The sequence below is a fragment of the Phyllobates terribilis genome, unplaced genomic scaffold, assembly GCF_046119375.1.
Source record: "Phyllobates terribilis strain yellow unplaced genomic scaffold, ASM4611937v1 Scaffold_2__4_contigs__length_985480577, whole genome shotgun sequence".
In the NCBI taxonomy this organism is placed as follows: Eukaryota; Metazoa; Chordata; class Amphibia; order Anura; family Dendrobatidae; genus Phyllobates; species Phyllobates terribilis.
The window spans coordinates 153001069-153023047 of record NW_027362762.1 but is presented as its reverse complement, the minus strand read 5'-3'; positions in this window follow the sequence as shown (position 1 = coordinate 153023047).

Genomic DNA, 21979 nt, shown 5'->3' with positions numbered 1-21979 from the left:
CAAGGGTCCTAGGTACTGCAGGGGCCTCTCCCGGTCATAAGCACTGTAGGCCCTTTGGCCCTGGGGTCACCTATTGGCCAAGATTTTACTCTCCCTAGATAGCTTCTTACGCCAACTCTACTCACCCCTTTTTTATGTTGTGTACCTGGTGTAACCTGTTTTGGTCTACTCGTCACCCTTCTATATACTGACTTTAACTACATATTTACATTTTTGAACCTATTTACATTTCCCTTTTGTTATGGTTTACTCCCTGTATCTGAGTGGTGGGTGTCCAAAATTAATACGTGATGACCTCCGTAAAACTGGTATCCCACTGGTGCATAAGCCTGGTGTGGAGCGAACACTACTTACTGACTCATGTGTTGGTCTATGTAGCACAGGTATGCCGGAGTGTCTTCCCACTCCCCTAGTGGGAATGGCAGGTACACCGATTGCAGGATTCACTAGCTCAGCTACAGTGGGTGGTTCTTCTGCTCTTGATCCTTCTACTTGTTGTGGGAATGTCAACATGGGAATTAAGTATGCTCCTTCTATTTGAGGCCAATCTACGGGTAACTCTCCTAAGATTGTCTTAATTGTCCTTGGCGTCTCTTCTTCTGGTATGGGACAAGGGATATACTCTTTTTGTTGTAAGGGTTGAGGACACTTCTTTAAGTGGTCTCGGGACACTGTTGCTGTTGTTTTTCCATTATCCTTGCTGATTAGACAGGTTTTCTGGTTGTCAAAATTGGATGGTAATACAGTGTATGGTTCTTCTTCCCATTGATTATCTAGCTTTTGAAGTCTCTTTTTCCTTTTCAAAACCAATTCTCCGGGGGTTAATGGGATTCCTTGTGCATTTTTATTGAAATTGGTTTCTTGTCTTTCTCTGGATTTTGCTAGACTTTTCTCAACACACTCTTGTATTTTCTTGTATTGTTCTGTTCTTCTAGTATCCCAATCTGCACTTGAGTGGTCTTCCTGGGTACAATTAGTTGAGCTTACTGGGATGTTGTTATAGATGTCAATCAGATCTGGTCATTTCTCTGGCCATCTGTTTCTGTCTTCCAAGGGTAGAGTCTTCAGCAATTCTATTACCACGTGATTCATTTTTTCGCACATTCCATTAGTTTGGGGATGGTAAGGCGTGGTACGAATTTTCTTGCATCCATACAAGCTACAGAACTCTTGAAATATTTCCGCTTCAAAGGCAGGACCCTCATCTGTCAATACCTGTTCTGGATATCCATGTGGCCTGCAGAAATAAGCTTGAAAGGTTCTTGCTGCTGTCTGAGCTGTCAAATCCTTCACAGGAGCTACCACTAGGAATCTGGAATAGTGGTCCACCATGGTAAGAGCATAAGTATAGCCTGATCTACTGGGTGTGAGTTTGACATGATCCAAGGCTACTAGTTCCAAGGGCTGTTTGGTTATGATAGGCTGGAGTGGTGCTTTCTGGTTGTTACGATCTCCTCTTCTTAATGAGCATGGGCCACAATTTTTACACCATTTTTCTATGGAAGACCTTATGCCAATCCAATAAAACCTCTCACGTAACAGTATTTCCAGTTTTCTCCATCCAAAGTGTCCTGCTCCATTATGGTACGCTTCCAATACCATTTGGACGTCTCTCTTTGGAACCACAACTTGCCATACCATTTCATGTGTCCTTGGATTGATATACCGTCTGCACAATTGGTTTTTATAGATAAATAACCTGCTTCTTTCTTTCTACAGGTATTGGGCCTCTGGGGGAGCATTCTTCTCAATTTTGGAATCCGGTTGGGTTACCAGCCTCTTCACTAGGCTCACTGCCGGATCGCTGTCTTGGGTTTCTTTCCATCCATAATGAGGCAGCGGGTTTATTGCAACATCCTGATGGTTCTGGTAGATATGGGTTTCTGTCATTTTCCATTTTCTACTTTTCTGGAAAGCTGGAAGTTCTATTTCCTCCAAGTCATCTGTTTCTTCTTCAAGCCCTTGCAAATGTACTTGAGGGTTTCTGGAGAGGGCATCAGCATTTGCATTTCCACGGCCTGTTCGGTACTTGATGGTAAAGTCGTAGTTCGATAGCCGGGCCATCCAGCGCTGCTCCAATGCACCAAGCTTTGCAGTATCCAAGTGTGTTAGCGGATTATTGTCCGTAAAGATGGTAAATTTTGAAACTGCTAAGTAATGCTTGAACCTCTCCGTGACTGCCCAGACCAAGGCCAGGAACTCCAACTTAAAGGAACTGTAATTTTCCGGGTTCCTCTCGGTAGGTCGAAGTCTTCTACTGGCATAGGCAATTACTCTTTCCTTGCCTTCTTGTATTTGGGACAGTACTGCTCCCAGGCCTACATTACTTGCATCTGTGTAGAGGACAAATGGTAGGTTATAATCTGGGTACGCCAAGATTTCCTCACCGGTCAGGGCCTGTTTCATTTGTTGGAAGGAGTCTTCTTGTTTCTTTCCCCATTCCAACGGCGGCTCTGCAGACCTTCTCTTCTTAGCTTGGCCTACTAGAAGATCTTGTAGGGGCGCTGCCATCTTCGTGTAGCCCTTAATAAATCTTCTGTAATACCCAACCAAACCTAAGAACTGACGTACCTCTCTAACGGTGGTCGGCCTCTGCCAGTCCTGGATAGCTGTCACTTTTTCCGGATCTGGTGCTACGCCCTCCGCGCTGACCACATGCCCTAGGTATTGGACTTTTGGCTTCAGCAGGTAACATTTAGATGGTTTGAGCTTCATTCCATACTTTGTTAGAGCTGTAAATACCTCCACCAGGTGTTCCAGATGTTCTTCATAGGTTTTGGAATACACTATGACGTCATCCAGGTATAAAAGTACCGTCTCAAAATTCCGGTGTCCCAGGCAGCACTCCATAAGTCTCTGAAATGTCCCCAGTGCATTGCATAACCCAAATGGCATGCTATTGAATTCACATAGGCCCATTGGTGTTGTGAATGCTTTTTTCTCCCGGTCTTCTTCTGCAATGGAGACCTGCCAATACCCACTAGTGAGATCGAATGTGGAGAAATACTTAGCAGTCTTTAATGCAGCAAGAGACTCCTCTATTCGGGGTAATGGGTAAGCATCTTTGTGAGTGATCTTATTGACCTCCCTGTAATCCACACACATCCTCATAGTGCCATCTTTTTTTCTGACTAAGACTAAGGGGGCCGCCCAGGGACTACAGCTATCTCTTATAACCCCGGCCTCCTTCATGTCCTGCAGCATCTCTTTAGCACACTGGTAGTGGTTTGGTGGGATGGGTCTATGTCTCACTTTAATCGGGGGATGATCTCCTGTGGGTATGTGATGGTGTACCCCTTTTATCCTCCCAAAATCTAATGGATGCTTACTGAATACTTGGCTAAACTCTTGTACTACCCGGTAAACTCCTTGCTTCTGGTGGTCGGGAGTGGCATCAGTCCCTATGTGCAACTGCTGACACCACTCCTCCAGCTGTCCCTTGGGGTTGTTGTCCTCCGCCTGACTTGACGGGGTAAGGGCTCTAATGTCTGTATGTTGTTATTACTGACAGTGTACAGCTTTGCTACAGTAGCATACCGGGGTAATTTCACTTCTTCCTCACCACAATTCAACACACGGATTGGTACTCTTTCCCTGAATATACCAGTTCTACAATTGCCTGGTATTCCTTTCTTCTGATACCCATAGCTGCTCGACACCATATCATCATTTCACTGTTTGGTGGTAATACAATGGGAAACGGGTCTGTTACCTGTGCACTGCCAATCTCCCCCCCAGACAGATTTACCTGTTGCTTGTGAATTAAGGCACAGATTTCTCTTTGTAGGACTCTCCTCCGCCCAATGCCAGCAGTCTCTGTAATCTGTTGGAGTAAAAACAGCACTTCTTCAAGGCAGTTTTCAATCACATTAGTACCAAGTACCATGTAAGGACATTTGCTATTGGGGTCATCTTCTACCACACATAACCCTTGGCCTCTCATCTCCACCCTCCCCAGCTTTATTGTCACTTCTCTAAACCCCACCTGATTCAGTGGTTGACCATTAGCTGCTAAAATGACAAGACTAGAGTCTCGGGGGCTAAGATCAGCATCAGACCAAAATTGCTTGTAAAGGATATGTGGGATGGTGGTGACTTGTGACCCAGTGTCCAATAGGGCCGATGTGGGGATTCCTTCTAGCGTAATGTTGAGGTATGGGCGGCCTCCCACATACCGACTACGCCAGTCATATGGGCTCTGCCGTTTTATTCTTGGGGATTGGCCCTGGGACCCAGGAATCTCGGGTTTAAACGACATCTTCTTGCAAAGTGGCCCGGTTTGTTGCAACGAAGGCAAACGGGTTGCCCTGAAGAATCCGCGTGGTCGGTGGCTCTGCGTCGGAATGGTGCGTTGGTCCCCTTCTAGTTCCAAGGGCTGTTTGGCATTATCGGGGCCATCGCTCCAGATGCTGCAGCTCCCTCACCAGCTGAGGAACCAGCTGCTGCTGCGTCTTGGGCATCGCCTCCCTCAAGGTCTCGGACATCATCTGTTTCACTCATGACGGTGCCCCCCTAGTTAACCGTTGCCAGCCGCTACGATTAACTCCGTCAGTAACTGGTGACTAAAAAAAAAAAACGGCGGGGCTATCCTCGCGCTCCTTTAGCCGCGCCCCCGCGACTCTCTCCGCTTTGTGACGCAGTTTAATTTCTCTATGACGCAGTAATGACGGCCCGTTTTACAGTACACAAACTTCCAATAAAGTCCAATTTAAGCACACAGTACCCGATTCTACCGGGCCCGGTATCCTGTTCGTGACGCCAAACTGAGTCGGTCGACAGGGGTAGGGGTTCTCGGATACCGGGATGGATGGGTTACTTCTGTGGGGATCACGGTTGGTCGATTCCCGGTTCCGTGCCCTGGACCGTCAGTAAAGGGATGGGGGTGAGGATGATGGGAGTATTGTGTCCTGACGCCTCCTGTGGTAACTGGTGAAATCGGTTACCAGCGCTGTGTAAGGTTGCTGAGGGGTTCGGCATACGGCTTGTACGAACGCTATAGGCACTAATGTCAAAGTAGGCACACACACACATTAAGTCTTTGTTTCAGTACCTTTCTTTTACTGAACAGGTACAGTTCAGGAGGGTAACCAGGTTTTCGGTGCAGGTAGAGATATTCACTCCGGAGATTTGTGAGGCCTCCTCTAACAATGTGTGCGTTGTTTGGGATCAGTCCTGCCTTAAGCTGAACCTGCCACCTTTTACTTTCTTTGGGGTCCTTCTCCACAACTGACAATGAGGACCTTTCCTTGGGGCTACCAATTCTCTTTCTGGGCCCCTGGTCCTATACTTGGTCAAGTTTGGCAACTCTTTCCCCTTCTTCTTCAGGGGAGTAGATCCTCCTGATCTGTCCGGGTTTTCTATGCTATTCTTGAATTAATAGCAATCTCGGACTCCGGTGTCCGGGTGAGCTAAAGGGATAATAGTTTTATCTCTTTCTTTCTCCTTCTAGCCTCCGTCCCTCTCTCTAGGGCGCTTCACAACACAGACCTGTTTCCTAGTTCAGGGCTTAACTGGTCCTCAGCCAACAGCTCTCTGTCTCTCCTCTCCTTCATCCCTCACTAGACTAACTGCCGCTTTTCTGTTTCCCTGGAAACTGACTCCTCCCCTCAGACTAGGGGTGGAAGGTGTTGTGTGTGCCCAAGTGTACATCTCTCTCTGCACCTATGGATCCTGTGGTAATCCCCTGCAGGGGTGCCACAGAGCGTTGCAGCCGGAAGCGCTGTTGCTGAGCCGCGGCATGAGCAGGGGGCATGAACAATGTGATGTCACTAAGAGCAAAGTTACGGGACCTAGATGCGGCATGTTTCATCTAGGGTCCCTGAGGAAGAGGGACTGAATCTCTATCTAAACATGTTGGTTTATGGCCGCATCTTGGTCCCGTAGCTTTGCTACGTGTGGACTGCCATCTTTGACAGAGACATAATAAGACACTCCGATTTGTGGGGGGCACGGGGTCAAGGGAATCTAGGTCTGAGTCAACTGAGGAACCCATGCAGTTGGGTGGGGTGGCTCATTCTGTTGGTCCAACTGTAGTTCAGCCTAAAGGCGAATGTGTTTCTTCTGTGGTGGAAAGGGTCATTTTGTGGGCCCATCTATTTCACACTGTAAACAGTCACCGTAAAACTAAGGAGCCTGGGTTGCGGGGAGGTTAGCAACCCAGGTGTACATATTTCCTCTGTGGGTAGGTCACAATTTCTTTTACCGGCCGAGATCCATCTTGGCAAAAATAAGGTGGTTATTCCAGCTTTTCTGGACAGTGGGGCAAGGTTAAATTTGATCAACGCTAAGTTCGTCCAGATCCAGGGCCTCAAATCGCATAAACTGTCTGCACCAATACCCATAATTGCCATTGACTCTGCGTCCTTGAGCCAGGGGTATTTTTCTCAGGTCATTCGGGTGTTACATCTTCAGGTAGGGGCCATGTACTCAGAGTTTTTTTGTCTGTTATGTATTAGATGGTTTTCCCTCTCCTGTGGTTCTTGGACTACCTTGGCTTAAGCTACACAATCCTGTGATAGACTGGCAGACTCGGGAGGTGGTAAAATGGAGTGACTATTGCCAAGGACACTGTTTGGGCACTCGGCTAGCCAGGGTGGGTACCCAATCTGTACCTGATTACCTGTCTGACTTCGGTGTTGGGTTTTCAGAACAGGGGTGTCAAGAACTTCCTCCCCATTGTCCTTATGATTGCACCGTTAATCTTATTCCTGGGGCCAAGCTGCCAAAAAGCAGATAATATAATATCTCTGTTCCAGAGGGGCAGGCCATGAAGGACTACATCACTGACAGTCTGGCAAAGGGCCATATCAGACCGTCTTCATCTCCCATTGCTGCATTGTTTTTCTTTGTCAAGAAAAAAGACGTGGGGTTACGCCCTTGCCAAGATCTTCGCGAAATTAATCGGACATGGTCTGGGATCCATATCCTCTCCCTCTCATTCCAGACCTCTTTAATCAGATCGTAGGAGCCAAATGGTATTCTAAACTGGATCTCACGGGGCATAAAATGTAATTTGCATTAAGGAGGGGGATGAGCGGAAGACTGACTTCAATGCACTTGAGGGTCACTATGAAAACCTTGTGATGCCATTCAGGCTGACTAATGCTCACGCTGTCTTTCAGCACTTTGTTAATGACATTTTAGTCACTTGGCAGGTAGATTTGTTGTTATCTGTCTTGATGACATATTGATTTATTCACCTGACCTCAAGTCACATCAGATACATGTCAGGCTGGTCTTACAGATACTCAGAGATAATAAATTATTTGTCAGTCCAGAGAAATGTATGTTCTCGGTTCAGGAGATCCCTCTTTTGGGTTATTTCTTATCATCCACCTGCTTTCGCATGGATCTGGCGAAAGTCGGGCAGTACTGGATTGGGATCATCCTGAAGACTTAAAGGTATTACAAAGGTTTTTGGGTTTCGCCAACTACTACTGTAAGTTCATCAAAAACTTTTCGGTAATGTCCAAGCCTCTGATCGGATATGACCAGGAAAGGGACAGACTTTTCCAGATGGTCCTGTCCGGCCAGGGAGGCTTTTGATACCTTGAAGAAATGTTGAAAAAGTTTTGCATCTGTGCCGATTTTCATACAGCCTGACATCACTCAGGCTTGTAGAAGTTGATGCGTCTGAAGTGGGGGTGAAGGCTATAATGTCGTAGGGTGCATCTCCCAGTAAATGGCGTCTGTGTGCTTATTTTTCTAAGAAACTGTCATCTGCTGAGAAAAACTATGATATTGGTAATAGGGAACTCTTGGCAATTAAATGGGCTTTTGAAGAGTATTGACATTTTCTGGAAGTGGCAGCTCATCCGGTTATGGTATTCACTGATCATAAAATTCTTTTATATTTATAATCTGCTATGAGTCTGACGTCTAGACAGGCAAGATGATCGTTGTTCTTCACCAGATTCAACTTTTTAAGGCGGATGCCTTATCTCGTTGTTTTCCTGAGGATGGAGATAATTGTGTTCCAGTTCCTATACTACAGAAAGGGGTAGTTATTGCTTCTATAGGTTCTTGACAGGAGTCTGTGGAGGCTCAGAGGGACACCCATGTTGACTGTCCATTAGGTAAACAGGTTGTACCTGTGAATCTCCATCTTAGAGTTCTAAGTGAACATCATATTTCAGTTTTGGCTGGATATCCTGGTGGTAATGCCACCACAGATCTCCTTACTCTGTGTTTTTAGTGGTCTGAGGTACATCAGGAGGTTCGGGACTATGTAACTGCCTACAGTGTTTGTGCACATTCTAAGACCCCTCATACTCATCCGTCTGGGTCTCTCCAACTATTGACGATTCCTAGTAGACCTTGGACTCATTTATCGGTAGATTTCATCACGGATCTACCTGTATCTGCAGGTAATACTGTTATTTTGGTAGTGGTGGACAGATTCAGCAAGATGTCTCATTTCATTGCGCTATCCGCTTTACCCAACGCCTAGACCTTGGTGCAAATTTTCATCAAAGAAATCGTGAAACTACATGAGATTCCTACCGATATTGTTTCTGACTGGGGGGTGCAATTTATTTTCAAATTTTGGAGTGTGTTTTGTGCTCATTTCAGGATCCATCTGTCATTTTCTTCAGCCTTTCATTCATAGTCTAATGGGCAAACGGAACATGTTAAGCAGAATCTTGAGACTTATCTTAGGTGTTTTGAGTCTGAGAATCAGGAGGATTGGGTTACTTACTTACCTCTAGCTGAATTCGCGGTTTATAACCATTGTTATGAGTCTACTGGTAAGTCCCCTTCCTTCGAGGCATACGGGTTTCATCCTAAATTCAGCTTGTTTAATAGGAATTGTTCCTCAGGAATACCTGGAAAGGAACGGTTTTTATCATCTATTACATCTCTGTGGCAAGGGGTTCTTATTAATTTGAAGAAGATGGGGTCCAAATATAAGAGTATGGCTGATCGGAGATGTTTGGTCCGGACCTGTGTGTTGATTTGGTGTGGTTATACTCGAGGAACATTAAGCTGAAGGTTCCTTCTAGGAAACTGGGACCCAGGTTCATCGGTCCTTATAAGACCGTGGCCATCGTCACTCCTGTAGCATTCCGCCTTGCTTTGCCACCCACTTTTAGGATTCATAATGTGTTTCACCGGTCTCTACTCAAAAAATACATTGCGTCCTCTGAATCATCACCACCACCTCCATCCCGGTCATTGTTGATGGAAATTTGGAATTTCAGATAGCTAAGATTGTTGATTTTCACTTGGTTCATCGGTCTCTTCAGTACCTGATACACTGGTACTGTTACTGTCCTGAAGAGAGAATGTGAGTACCAGAATCTGATGTCCATGCAGTTGATCTGGTCTATTCACGCGGTACACCCGGATAGACCCGCCCCTGAGGTTCTGGAGCTCCCTCTTAGAAGCGGGGGAATTGTGACAGGTTTTCCTGAGAGGGGCCAGAAGACAACAGTGTCTGATTTCACACACTCCTTCACTGATTAGAAGCACTTCACCATCATATTAAATGGTGCAGGTTGCTGCTAGCAGGGGTTACATCAGTTCAGTTGAGATTCTCTGAAACTTTCCTGTTTTGATAATCTCCGCTGTTGGCCACTCCCCTCTGCTATTTATACTCGCCTCTGGCAATCAGGATTGCCAGTGTTAGTTTTATACTGCCTGGTGTAGAGTTAGAGGTGTTTGTTGAGGAAGCGTTTGGAGTGTTGTTCAAAAGACTGTTGCTTGTGATTTGTCTGTGTGCTCATTTGGTTTTTACTTCCTTTTACTTCCCAGTGTTCCACTCTGTTGTTTGTGAGTGCATATTTGTATAATTGATATTTTCATTTATCCCTGTACGTCTTCCCTTGTTAGTCTGGTTTGTGTATTCTTATATACAACTACTCCCCACTTCCCTGGGTGGGTGAGGAGACAGATAAGGGCTGATTCAGGAGCTCAGCAAGGTACGTGGCCCCGGCATCTTCGCCATTAGAAGTAATCCGGGCAGCATGGATAGCTAGGGCATCCCTAGCTTTAGTGATAGGGAAAGAGCCCCTAGCCACGGGATATCAAATAACAGTCATGTGACACATGCCTTGTTTTTGTGCTCACCAAAGAAGCCTATCAAAAAAAAGGCACAGTTTTACAACACCTTTAAACAAAAAGTGGGCATGAGTTTACACTAAATCACATCTACTTAGCTTGAGCTGTAAAGTGAAGCATATTTCCTGCACAAAAAATGCTGAGGAAAAAAATGCAGCTTTTATACTACAAAGGAATATGGCCTAAGGTGCTGCAGTTGCTTTAGTGATTGCTACATCTATTGTGTATCCTGTCCAACACTGCGTGACTGTATAATAGGGCATCAAAAATTAGTGTTTAAGGCAGTCCTGTTTAAGTACTTTTAATACAGTAGGTAATGTTTTAAAAATCTTTAAAATTCGGCAAGTCGTGTCCATAAATTTTGGACATGACTTTCTTCAATGTTTTCTCTATTGGAAATCCTTCCAATCATGATCAGTTATAGGTAGTTGAGGAATGAAAAACACTGATCAAGAGTACACAGTGCATCCATGTATTAGACATTTGTGAGGCAGAATCCATACCATAACCCATAAGCAATTTACAGTACAATACAAGCAGATGGGGTTTCAAAACCCCATTCACACATCGCAGATAAAATCAGCATGAAAATGAGAGCATGCTGTAGATTTTCATATTTGCAATATGCTCATTATTGTGTGGCTTTTCAGCTCGGATTTCATCTGATATGATACTTTTGTAATAGAGTAAGGTGAAATCTGCAGCCAAAACCATGATAAAATTGGCATATAAGGCTATGTTCACACATTCTGCAGATTTTTATGCAAATTTTCAGCTGCGTTTTGCAGTACCATCAAAGTCTATGAGAAACCAGTATTCTCTGTTCACACATCATGTTTTTTTTGTTGTTGCGTATTTTGTGGCTTGGTTGGGTTTTTTGGAAAATAGAGCATGTCACTTCTTTCAGTGCTTTTTCTGTGTTTTTTCAGCATTTTTTCATCCATAGGAAGTAATGTGTGTTGAAAAAAAGGCTGAAAAAAACGCATCAAAAACGCACCAAAATTTGTATCAGCGTTTTTTCAGCGTTTTTGATGGAAAAATAGAATGGGGTTCTTTTTTTCACAGAACTTTATGTACATGCATAAATAGAGGCAGAAGGACAGTGAAAAAAAACACTGAAAAAACGCACAAAAAAAGCATAAAAAAATGCAGCAAAACCTGCGTTTTTGATGCAGCTGATTTCCTGACAGAGATTACGTTTTGATGCAGATTTGTGAAGCTGAAAAACCCAACATGTGTGAGCACAGCCTTAGACATGCATGTTTTGCTACGAATTTGCTGCATATTGCTTGTTTGGGACCAAATCTTTAGAGAAGTGAACTACATCTGTAGCCCAATAGCGAAGTCACCGAATTTCTACTTGGATGAAAAATATAATAAAAAGAATGATTACAAAAATATTAGAAAGTCACATTACGTAAGTGAGCCTAAACTGTAAACTACGTCACATAAAATGAATAATGTAATGAGCTGCCTTATGAAATATGCTAGTACTATGATGCACTTTAACACTGTATGCACTAAAGGAAAGCACTTTTTTTTTAATCTTTTATGATAATTGTAATTGAAATAATCCTAATTGTAAAGTATATACACTGCTCAAAAAAATAAAGGGAACACTCAAATAACACATCCTAGATCTGAATGAATGAAATATTCTCATTGAATACTTTGTTCTGTACAAAGTTGAATGTGCTGACAACAAAATCACACAAAAGTCATCAATGGAAATCAAATTTATTAACCAATGGAGGCCTGGATTTGGAGTCACCCCCAAAATTAAAGTGGAAAACACACTACAGGCTGATCCAACTTTGATGTAATGTCCTTAAAACAAGTCAAAATGAGGCTCAGTGTTGTGTGTGGCCTCCACGTGCCTGTATGACCTCCCTACAACGCCTGGGCATGCTCCTGATGAGGTTGCAGATGGTCTCCTGTGGGATCTCCTCCTAGACCTGGACTAAAGCATCCGCCAACTCCTGGACAGTCTGTAGTGCAACGTGACGTTGGTGGAAGGAGCGAGACATGATGTCCCAGATGTGCTTGATTCAGGTCTGGGGAATGGGCAGGCCAGTCCATAGCTTCAATGCTTTCATCTTGCAGGAACTGCTGACACACTCCAGCCACATGAGGTCTGGCATTGTCCTGCATTAGGAGGAACCCAGGGCCAACCGCACCAGCATATGGTCTCACAAGGGGTCTGAGGATCTCATCTCGGTACCTAATGGCAGTCAGGCTACCTCTGGCGAGCACATGGAGGGCTGTGCGGCCCTCCAAAGAAATGCCACCTTACACCATTACTGACCCACTGCCAAACCGGTCATGCTGAAGGATGTTGAAGGCAGCAGATTGCTCTCCATGGCGTCTCCAGTCTCTGTCACGTCTGTCACATGTGCTCAGTATGACCCTGCTTTCATCTGTGAAGAGCACAGGGCGCCAGTGGCGACTTTGCCAATCCTGGTGTTCTGTGGCAAATGCCAAGCGTCCTGCACGGAGTTGGGCTGTGAGCACAACCCCCATCTGTGGACGTCGGGCCCTCATACCACCCTCATGGAGTCGGTTTCTAACCATTTGTGCAGACACATGCACATTTGTGGCCTGCTGGAAGTCATTTTATAGGGCTCTGGCAGTGCTCCTCCTGCTTCTCCTTGCACAAAGGTGAAGGCAGCGGTCCTGCTGCTGGGTTGTTGCCCTCCTACGGCCCCCTCCATGTCTCCTGGTGTACTGGCCCATCTCCTGGTAGCGCCTCCAGACTCTGGACACTACGCTGACAGACACAGCAAACCTTCTTGCCACAGCTCGCATTGATGTGCCATCTTGGATGAGCTGAACTACCTGAGCAACTTCTGTGGGTTGTAGAGTCCGTCTAATGATACCACGAGTGTGAAAGCACAACCAACATTCAAAAGTGACCAAAACATCAGCCAGAAAGCATTGGTACTGAGATGTTGTCTGTGGTCCACATCTGCAGAACCACTCCTTTATTAAGAGTGTCTTGATAATTGCCAATAATTTCCATCTATTGTCTATTCCATTTGCACAACAGCATGTGAAATTGATTGTCAATCAGTGTTGCTTCCAAAGTGGACAGTTTGATTTTACAGAAGTTTGATTTACGTAGAGTTATATTCTGTTGTTTAAGTGTTCCCTTTATTTTTTGAGCAGTGTATATTGTTCACTTGATGTATTGAGCACTGCTTGAGAAAGTTCCTCAATAGGAACGAAACGCTGTCACTGCTACTATGACTATTTGTCAATAAACCGCAGCTTATTTAATGAAGATTGGAGTTGCTGCCTTTATCTACATGGACTATTACTGAGGTTTGGTTGTGCCTGTTGGGCTTTGCACCCATTGAAATATATAGCTTACCTGTGCTGCACCGTTATCTTTTATATATACGGTGATACGGTGGGGCTTGTGAGTTGGTGGACCACTACCCTTAACGTCCCCATCCTCCGCTCAGCAGTCTCAGTGCAGCAGGCACCTCAGACCACACACTGCATAGACCAGAGCACAGTATCAGGTGAATGGTGCTTAGAGTAGTTTTATGGTGTTTTTTGTCAGTCAGTATTGATTGGAGGACAGTTTGGGGCCTCATATTGTGTGTATGTGGAAAAGGTGGGAAGTGTGGGGCCTTGCACTGTGTGGGGGGCCTTGTTCTGTGTGGGCCTTGTACTATGTGTTTTGGTGATACTGTGATGGCTAACTGTGTAGGAGAATTCACTTGTGGTGGTTTAATACTGTGCTGTGTGGACTAGCATTTTGGGGACATCATACTGTATAGAGGCCATGAAAGGGGTATAGTACGGGGTGAAAACACTAAAGGGCTTCAGTATGTCTCTCACTCTATCTTTAAAAGTTGGAAGGTATATCATATAACTGCGCCTATGCGTTGTACTCCACCAAATATTTTTTTTTAAAGGGGAAACGGTGGGGTGGAATGTTGCTGCGGTGCCCCATTAAATTATTACAATGCACGCTTCTGTCCTAAATGTTAACCTCTCTACTGACACCTGCATTTGGTCAGACATTTCACATATGAAGATCCTTACAGTTTACAGCAGCAGTCAGCACAGTAATAAAATGAAAAAAGCATTGTTGTCATTTGATATAAAGCTGTTTTGGTAGTTATTGGTTTGGAATTGTATTGCTGTAGAATGCTGTTATTTTTTAATTTTGTGAAAAGCAGTTTCTTTTACCATATTACATTAATGATCTTTCTTGATGCCCAATTCTCAACACATATTTTAAGATGTTTAACTAAATTTCACAGACACGCAGGACCTGGCCAAGTTGCTAATGATTGTCTTTATATCTTGAGAAGAAAGGAGAGACTGACACATTATATAAGCTCTTTTCATGTGCAGTTTAAAGGTATTTGCAATTTATTTTGTATTTTTACCACTAGATGGCGATGCAGACAATCCTTTTGGGTAATAATTATCATAGAGGCTCTTTCTAAATTAATCATGTCCTTATTTTACTGAAAAATATTTAGATTTGAGAGTCCTCAGTGGTTGATACCTTTTAATGGCTAACTGAAAAGATGGTAACAGATTGCAAGTTTTCGAGACTACTCAGGTCTCTTCATCAGGCTAGTATGATTTTATTTTATTGAGAATTTGAATGTATTTATGAAATATAATTAGTGATGAGCGAGCATGCTCGCTACTGCTCGGTACTTGCCCGAGCATCTCACTGCTGGAGATGCTCGGCACTCACAGAGTATTTCCGGGGTTACTCGGCGGGAGCTCGGGTCCCCTCCCTACATGTTTGGCTCTCTTTAGAGCACCAATCAACATGCAGGGATTGTCTGCCACACACTGTAATGCCGCAGCCATGTTGGTTGTGGCATTACAGTGATTGGCTGGCCGCACAGCATCATCAGGTGTATATCAGACCTGGCGCCGCCGTGCTCGTCACAGTCTACTCCGCAATCAGGCAGTGTAGGGAGAGGTGCTGCTGAGCTAGGGAGAGATTTCTTTGTTTATTAGTTAGTGTAGGTATTCCACAACATATTCTACATATTCTACACATATCCATCTCCTTCTGAGGACTAATCCAGCTGCAGAGATATCAGTGCTAGGCAGGCATGCAGGGTATATATCAGACTGCAGTGCATATAGCAAGAGGGTCCATTCCAGTTCTGTCTGCTGGTGCTTTTACAGATATTTGTAGAAATAGCCCCAGGTATCAGGGGCCAGGAATATTGTTTTTTTTTATCTTAATCCTGATTATTTGCTTAAAAGCAATCCAGAGAACACCGTTTTTCTGCGCCATTTGCTTGTTGGCACTGCAGAATACAGCCAGGTCCTTTCCATATTACAGCGCTAAAAATCCAGCTATTTAAAACTGTGGTTTGTCCGTCACACGGATCACATATAATTTCGCTGAAAATATTGCCATTTCTGGCCTCCATTGAAATTTTGTTGCAGTGTGTCAGCGAACTTATTGACACGAGGTCGGCGCAGTTAAAAATAGTTACCTACAGGCCAGCTATTTAAAACTGTGGTTTGTCCGTCATACGGATCACATATAATTGCGCTGAAAATTCTGCCATTTCTGGCCTCCATTAAAATTTTGTTTCAGTGTGTCAGTGAAGTTATTGACACCAGTTTGCTGTTAAAAATAGTTACCTACAGGCCAGCTATTTAAAACTGTGGTTTGTCCATCACACGGATCAAATATAAGTTCGCTCCAAATTCAGCCATTTGTAGTGAGTGTGGAAGATATTGTCCTCCATTTCAAATGGGCAAGGTACGGGGAACTGGACGTGATGCAGAGGCCGAGGCCGTGGGCAAGCTGAAATTGTGCCACAACAAACACCCATATATTCTCGCTCGACCTTCCTGTCCCAATTAATAGGGGACCGCAGAACACCACTATTGAACACAGAACAGTGTGAAAAGGTATTGGTTGGATAGCAGATAATGCTTCCAGTCAGTTAGCCACCACCACCACCCTGTCTTCCACACGGTCAAGTCTCAGTAGCCGTGAGTCTCGACTGCATATTCCTCACCCTGATCCTCCTTCCTCCCACCATGCTGAGTACCCAGAGACAACTGATCCCACACTTGGACACTCCGAAGAGCTCTTCACTTTTCCATTTATAGATTCGGGCCTCTCGCCTGGTCCACTTGAAGCGGGGCAAGAGGAGATTGCATGTAGAGATGCCAAAATATTTGAGCAGCCACGGTCATACGAAGGCGGGAAAGTGTCACAAGAGGTGGACGATGATGAGACACAATTGCCAGAAAGTCAGGAGGAGGACCAGGGTGCGGAAGTGGAAGACGAGGTTGTGGATGATATAGTAACTGACCCAACCTAGCAGGAGAACATGCAGAGCAAGGACAGCAGCACACAGGGTGTGTCCATACCCCAGTCCTTGGAACGCAAGGGCAAATACGCAGCCAACGCCCCACAGGCCACACTCTAAAATTCCCACTTTTCACGACTGCTTGTGCTCGAAATGATGCCTTTTAGGCTCGTGGAGACGGAAGCTTTCCGCAACCTGATGGCGGTACTCGGTCCCCAGCTGCCACTATTTCTCCCGGTGTGCCGTCCCCGCATTACACAAGCTCGTGTCCCACAACATTAGTCGTGCCCTCAACAATGCAGTTACTGGGAAAGTCCACCTAACCACGGACACGTGGACAAGTGCTTGTGGGCAGGGACAGTACATGTCGCTGATGGCACACTGGGTTAACATAGTGGAAGCCGGGACCCAGTCGGACCTTGGGACGGAACACATCCTCCCTACGCCGAGGATTGCGGGCCCTAGGTCAATCAGGGTTGCCCCCACAGTCTACAGCTCCTGCACCTCATCCTCCTCAGCCTCCGCCTCCTCTTCAGCCTCCATCTCCAAAATGACCACATCAGTCACAAGCTGGAAGCACTGCAGCACTGTCTAAGCCAAGCGGCAACAGGCTGTGCTGAAGCTAATATGCTTAGGTGACAAACCGCACAATGCTGAAGAGTTGTGGACAGCTCTGAAAGAGCAGGCAGATCTGTGGCTGACACAGCTGAACCTACAGCCAGGCATGGTCGTGTGTGACAATGGCTGGAACCTGGTGGCGGTCTGAGGCGAGGCGAACTCACACATGTACCATGCCTGGCCCATGTGCTTAACCTCGTGGTTCAGAGGTTTCCCAAAACCTACCCGGATCTGACGGATCTGCTTGTCAAAGTACGCTGCCTGAGTGCCCATTTTAGAAAGTCAGCTACAGCTTCTGCCGCCCTTGCCATGCTTCAGCAGCGTTTGCAGCTTCCGGCTCACCGACTGGTGTGTGATGTCCCCACGCATTGGAACCCTACACTGCAGATGTTGGGAAGGATTTGTGAGCATAAGGGGGCAGTTGTTGACTACCAGCATCAACAAGGCTGTCGGTATTCAGTTCAGACTCCACACATAAGACCTCAGGAGTGGACATGGATGTCAGACATCTGTACCATCCTCCAAAACTTTGAGGACTCCACCAAGATGGTGAGTGGCGATGACGCCATAATTAGCATCACCATCCCGCTTCTCTGTCTTCAGAAATGCTCTCTGCTCACAATCAAAGAGGATGCATTGCAGGCGGAGCACGATGAGATGGAGCAAGGAACCATACAGGGTGATTACACACAGCCCAGCCTCAGCCTCATTTCATCCCAACGTGGATTGGGTGACAATGAGGAAGAGGAGTAAGAGGAAGTACAGGAGCTATTTTCATGCGCTATAGACGGTACTACCTGCACAACTGTCATACCGTCTGTTCAGAGTGGATGACCTGAGGACAGGGAGGAGGAGGAGGAGAGCATGATCAGTCGTCCTCATGGCTGAGTTTATGTTACGCTGCCTTTCCCGTGACCCTCGCGTTCTCAAAATTTTGTGTGACAGTCATTACTGGTTGGTGACACTTATAGACCCACGCTACAAGGAGAATTTTATATCTCTTATTCCTGAGGCAGATAGGTCTACAAAAATGGGGCAGTACCAGAAGGCCCTTGTTGCGGAACTATTAAAAAAATTCCCATCTGAAAACGCTGATGGCAGACGTCACAGTTTGTTGGACAACCAAGGAGTACAGGCGAGAGCGACACAACTCCAATCCAGGTGAGGCAAGGGAACACTGTCAAAGTTCTGGGAGAGTTTTCTCAGTCCCTCCATCACACAGGCCCTGAGGCGCGGGGTACTCTCACAAGGAGTGCAAAGTTTGGGAAGATGCTGAGTGAGTACCTTGCCGACCGTACCAATGTCCTCCGTGATTCCTTCTTGCCTTATAATTATTGGGTATCCAAGCTGGACATGTGGAATGAACGGGCTCTCTACGCCTTGGAGGTCCTGGCCTGCCCTGCCGCTAGCGTTTTATCAGAGCAAGTTTTTAGTGCCGCTGGTGGAATTATAACTGATAAACGCATCCACCTGTCAACTAAAAATGCGGACAGGCTGACTCTTATAAAAATGAACAAGTGCTGGATTGGCCCAGACTTCTCAACACCACCGAATGATAGCAGGGTAACATAAAGTCAAATCCAGTGTCTTTTTTTGGGAGGTGTATTCCCATGCACCTTTTCGCACCCACATATGGGTATATGCTTCCTGATTTTGGCTATTTGCTCTTGTCCCCCTCCTTCTCCTCATCCTCATCCTCCTCCACCATATCACCAGGGTGACCGTGGTCCGGGATGCAACACCCACATAATTTTTTTAAAGGGTGTTTATGATGCCATAAAAACAATTTCTTATACAGTATGTTCATGTATACCCCCCAGCTTTAAATGTTTGTCAGCCCATACACTTAGTGCATGGGCATAACAAGTAAAGGAGACCCACTCCTTTCTAATGGGAATATTTTTTTATGAGGCCCTCCTCCATGTCTTTTCCAAGGTGCATTGGAGTGCCTCCCAATTTTTGGCAGCCCTTGCATTCACTGCATAGGCCAACACTATGGGAGACCCACTTCCTAATAATGGGAAAAAAATTTCATGAAGCCCTCTACGTCTCTTCCAAGGGGCATTGGAGTGCCTCCCAAGTTTTGGCAGCCCTTGCATTCACTGCATAGGCCAACACTATGGGAGACCAACTTCCTAATAATGGGAACATTGTTTTCAGGAGGCCCTCTGAACTCCACGTCTCTTCCAAGGGGCATTGGAGTGCCACCAAATTTTTGCCAACCCTTGCATTCACTGCATAGGCAAACACAATGGGAGACCCACTTCCTAATAATGGGAACATTGTTTTCAGGAGGCCCTCCTCTTAGTCTCTTCAAAGGGGTATTGGGGCAGACCTGCCACTCACTGCATATGCAATAACAGTATAGGAGACCCACTCTTTAGTAATGGGAACGACAAAACATAGCCGGCTGATGGCTCTCTAAGAATAGCGAGGGGAAACTGTTTGCCCTTTAAGAATAGTAAAAGCCGCCTGATGGCCCTATAAAAATAGGCTTTGTGACTTTCAGAGTCCCTCCTTCATAAATGAAACAGGATGTGTCTGATCATGTCTCATACACCACATGGCCAGATAAGGTTGTAAAATGTTAAAATGACATTTCCCGGTGAATGCATTTGTCACGGTTGAAAGCAATGCAAAAGTGCAAAAACACATCAAAAACGCTACGTGTGATCATTGCCAAGGTGTGGAGGAGTATTTTTGTTTTTGGTTATTTATTTTGCCTTATATACAAGTCATTACCCTGGAAAGGATGTTCCTTAACATATTTCCCAGGAAAATCCATTTTGGTTTCGTTTTTGTATGTTTTATTGTGAGTCTGTAAAAGTGGCGTAATACCTCTGACAACATTGTTCACAGCAGTGACCTGGGAGTCATAAATGCTTCCAGGGGTCTTCCTCATGCTGTTCCCATGTCATTTGAGAACTGTTCCCATCGATATGGGCAATTTTTAAGTCCTCTGCAGACCGCTGGGGGGAGCTGCCTGAAAAATGCTCGAGTTTCCCATAGACTTACATTGGGCTCGTTGCTCGGGTCAAGCACCCGAGCATTCCAATTTGCTCGACCCAAGCAACGAGCACCCGAGCATTTTAGTGCTCACCCATCACTAGATATAATACATGAAATTGGGAAAAGCTAATCTTCATATTAGGGTAAGTTTACATACTTCCCAACTTGAAAGATGGACACACACAGTTTCGGTTTTAAATAAAAAGCATATAATATCGCCAGCAGGGACTTTCGGCATTACCTCAACTGCCCCTTTGGACCTTGGACGCCCCACCCCCTTTTGGGCCTCTGCCCCCTGTAGGCACCCCCAGCATGGAGTGGGGGAAAACTTTTCCCTCCTTCTGAGAGTATCCGGCGCATCAGGGCCTGGGTGCTGATGACGCGCCCCCTGGGACATATTCCTTTTTTGAGGGGAATACCCGGCACCGGATCAGATGGGGGGTTGTAGTCTCCGAGCGGCTGTGACCCGGTCCCGTGCCCAGGGCGTCAAACTCAGTGTGTGGTGGCAGCTTTACAGATGTTACTAAAGTTCTTTTGTGTCGACTACGCCACCCGTTGTGATGCGGTCACTGTGGCCGCCGCTGCTGCAGGGTCCGCTGAGGCTGATGGTGGGTGCGCAGCTTGGTGGGATAACCCCCAACGGGAGGGGTATAGCCTCAGAGGGGACAGGCGCAGAGGATGGGGGTTGTGGTGGTGCGGTGCAGCCGGCAATGAAGACAGACTCGGGTTGTGCAGTTAAGGGTGTTTACTTACTGCTGATGTTCCGGTCACTCCAGCTGCTAGTGACCACCCGAGCCGTGCTGCGTCCACCAGGTCCTGGATCCAGCCAACCCCCAAACAAGTCCGGAGCGTGGCCCTGAGCTCTCCCTCTGTCCTTTCTTCAGCCGTCCCCACCAGTGATTCACCTAGGTCCAGCTCCCTCGGGCCTTCTTTTGGGACACCCTTGGCCCTGGGTTCCCTGACCCTTCATGTGGTTTGCCTTCGGGGTGAATGTGGTGGGTGACCGTGGCAAACGCTGCCCACGATCTCCGGTCTCTGGCTGGGGATTGTTTTTGCCCCCACCAGCTTGGGTTCCGGTACCCTGATGCTGACTCCTCACCCGGTGTTCTAATTTGGGTTCTTGGGTCCCTTCAGTCTTCCCCCTCTGGGTCTTTCTCTGCTCCACTCTCTCTCTCTCCAGGGCTGCTGTTTCCTTCTCTCTCCTCTCCAACTCACTTTCTGCGTCTGAACTTGTCCTCTGCAGCTGACTGACCCTGATCTAAGTTGGTGCCCTCCTTATATATCCCTCTATGTGTGAGCTCAGGTGACCAGCACCCAATGAGCTCCTATCACTACCCAGACTGCTCCCCCTATCTGCCCCTACACTACATGGGATGTACCACCCCCCTCCCACTCCAGCCAGGAACAGGCTCGGTTGTACCTGCACATTTCTAAGTGGGAGTACCGTCGGCCTGCTCCTCTGAAATGGGATGTATGTAGTGCATGCAGTCTATCTGAGCTCAGTTCCACACTCCATCCTTGCCCGGGAGTGGAATATCACACCTCTGGCTTGAGGTGCAATACTCCTGTAGCAGCCGAATCCTCAGGGTGCTACATTCCCCCCTGGTAAATCACAGCACGTCCTCGGGCTGTAAAGACATAAAACACCAAAACATACAATTTTTTTTTTTCATATCAACATATAAAACATATAAAACATTATATATATAAAACTTTTTTATATAAACATTCTCGTAGACTTCTCTTGTCTCTGGTTCCTCCTCCGGACACTGTGCAACGTATGTCCGGGAAAAGTGCGACAGTCTCTTAGAAAAACTGGTTTTCTATAAAACCGGTAGGGGGCGCTTTAGGAAGCGCAACTATATACAGGGAAAGTTGGCCGCTCTCAGTCCTCGGCCAGGTAGAGGGAAGGGAATGGCTGCTCACAGTCCTCAGCCTGTGGGATTAAGGGGTTAACGGGTAACAGTTCACACATG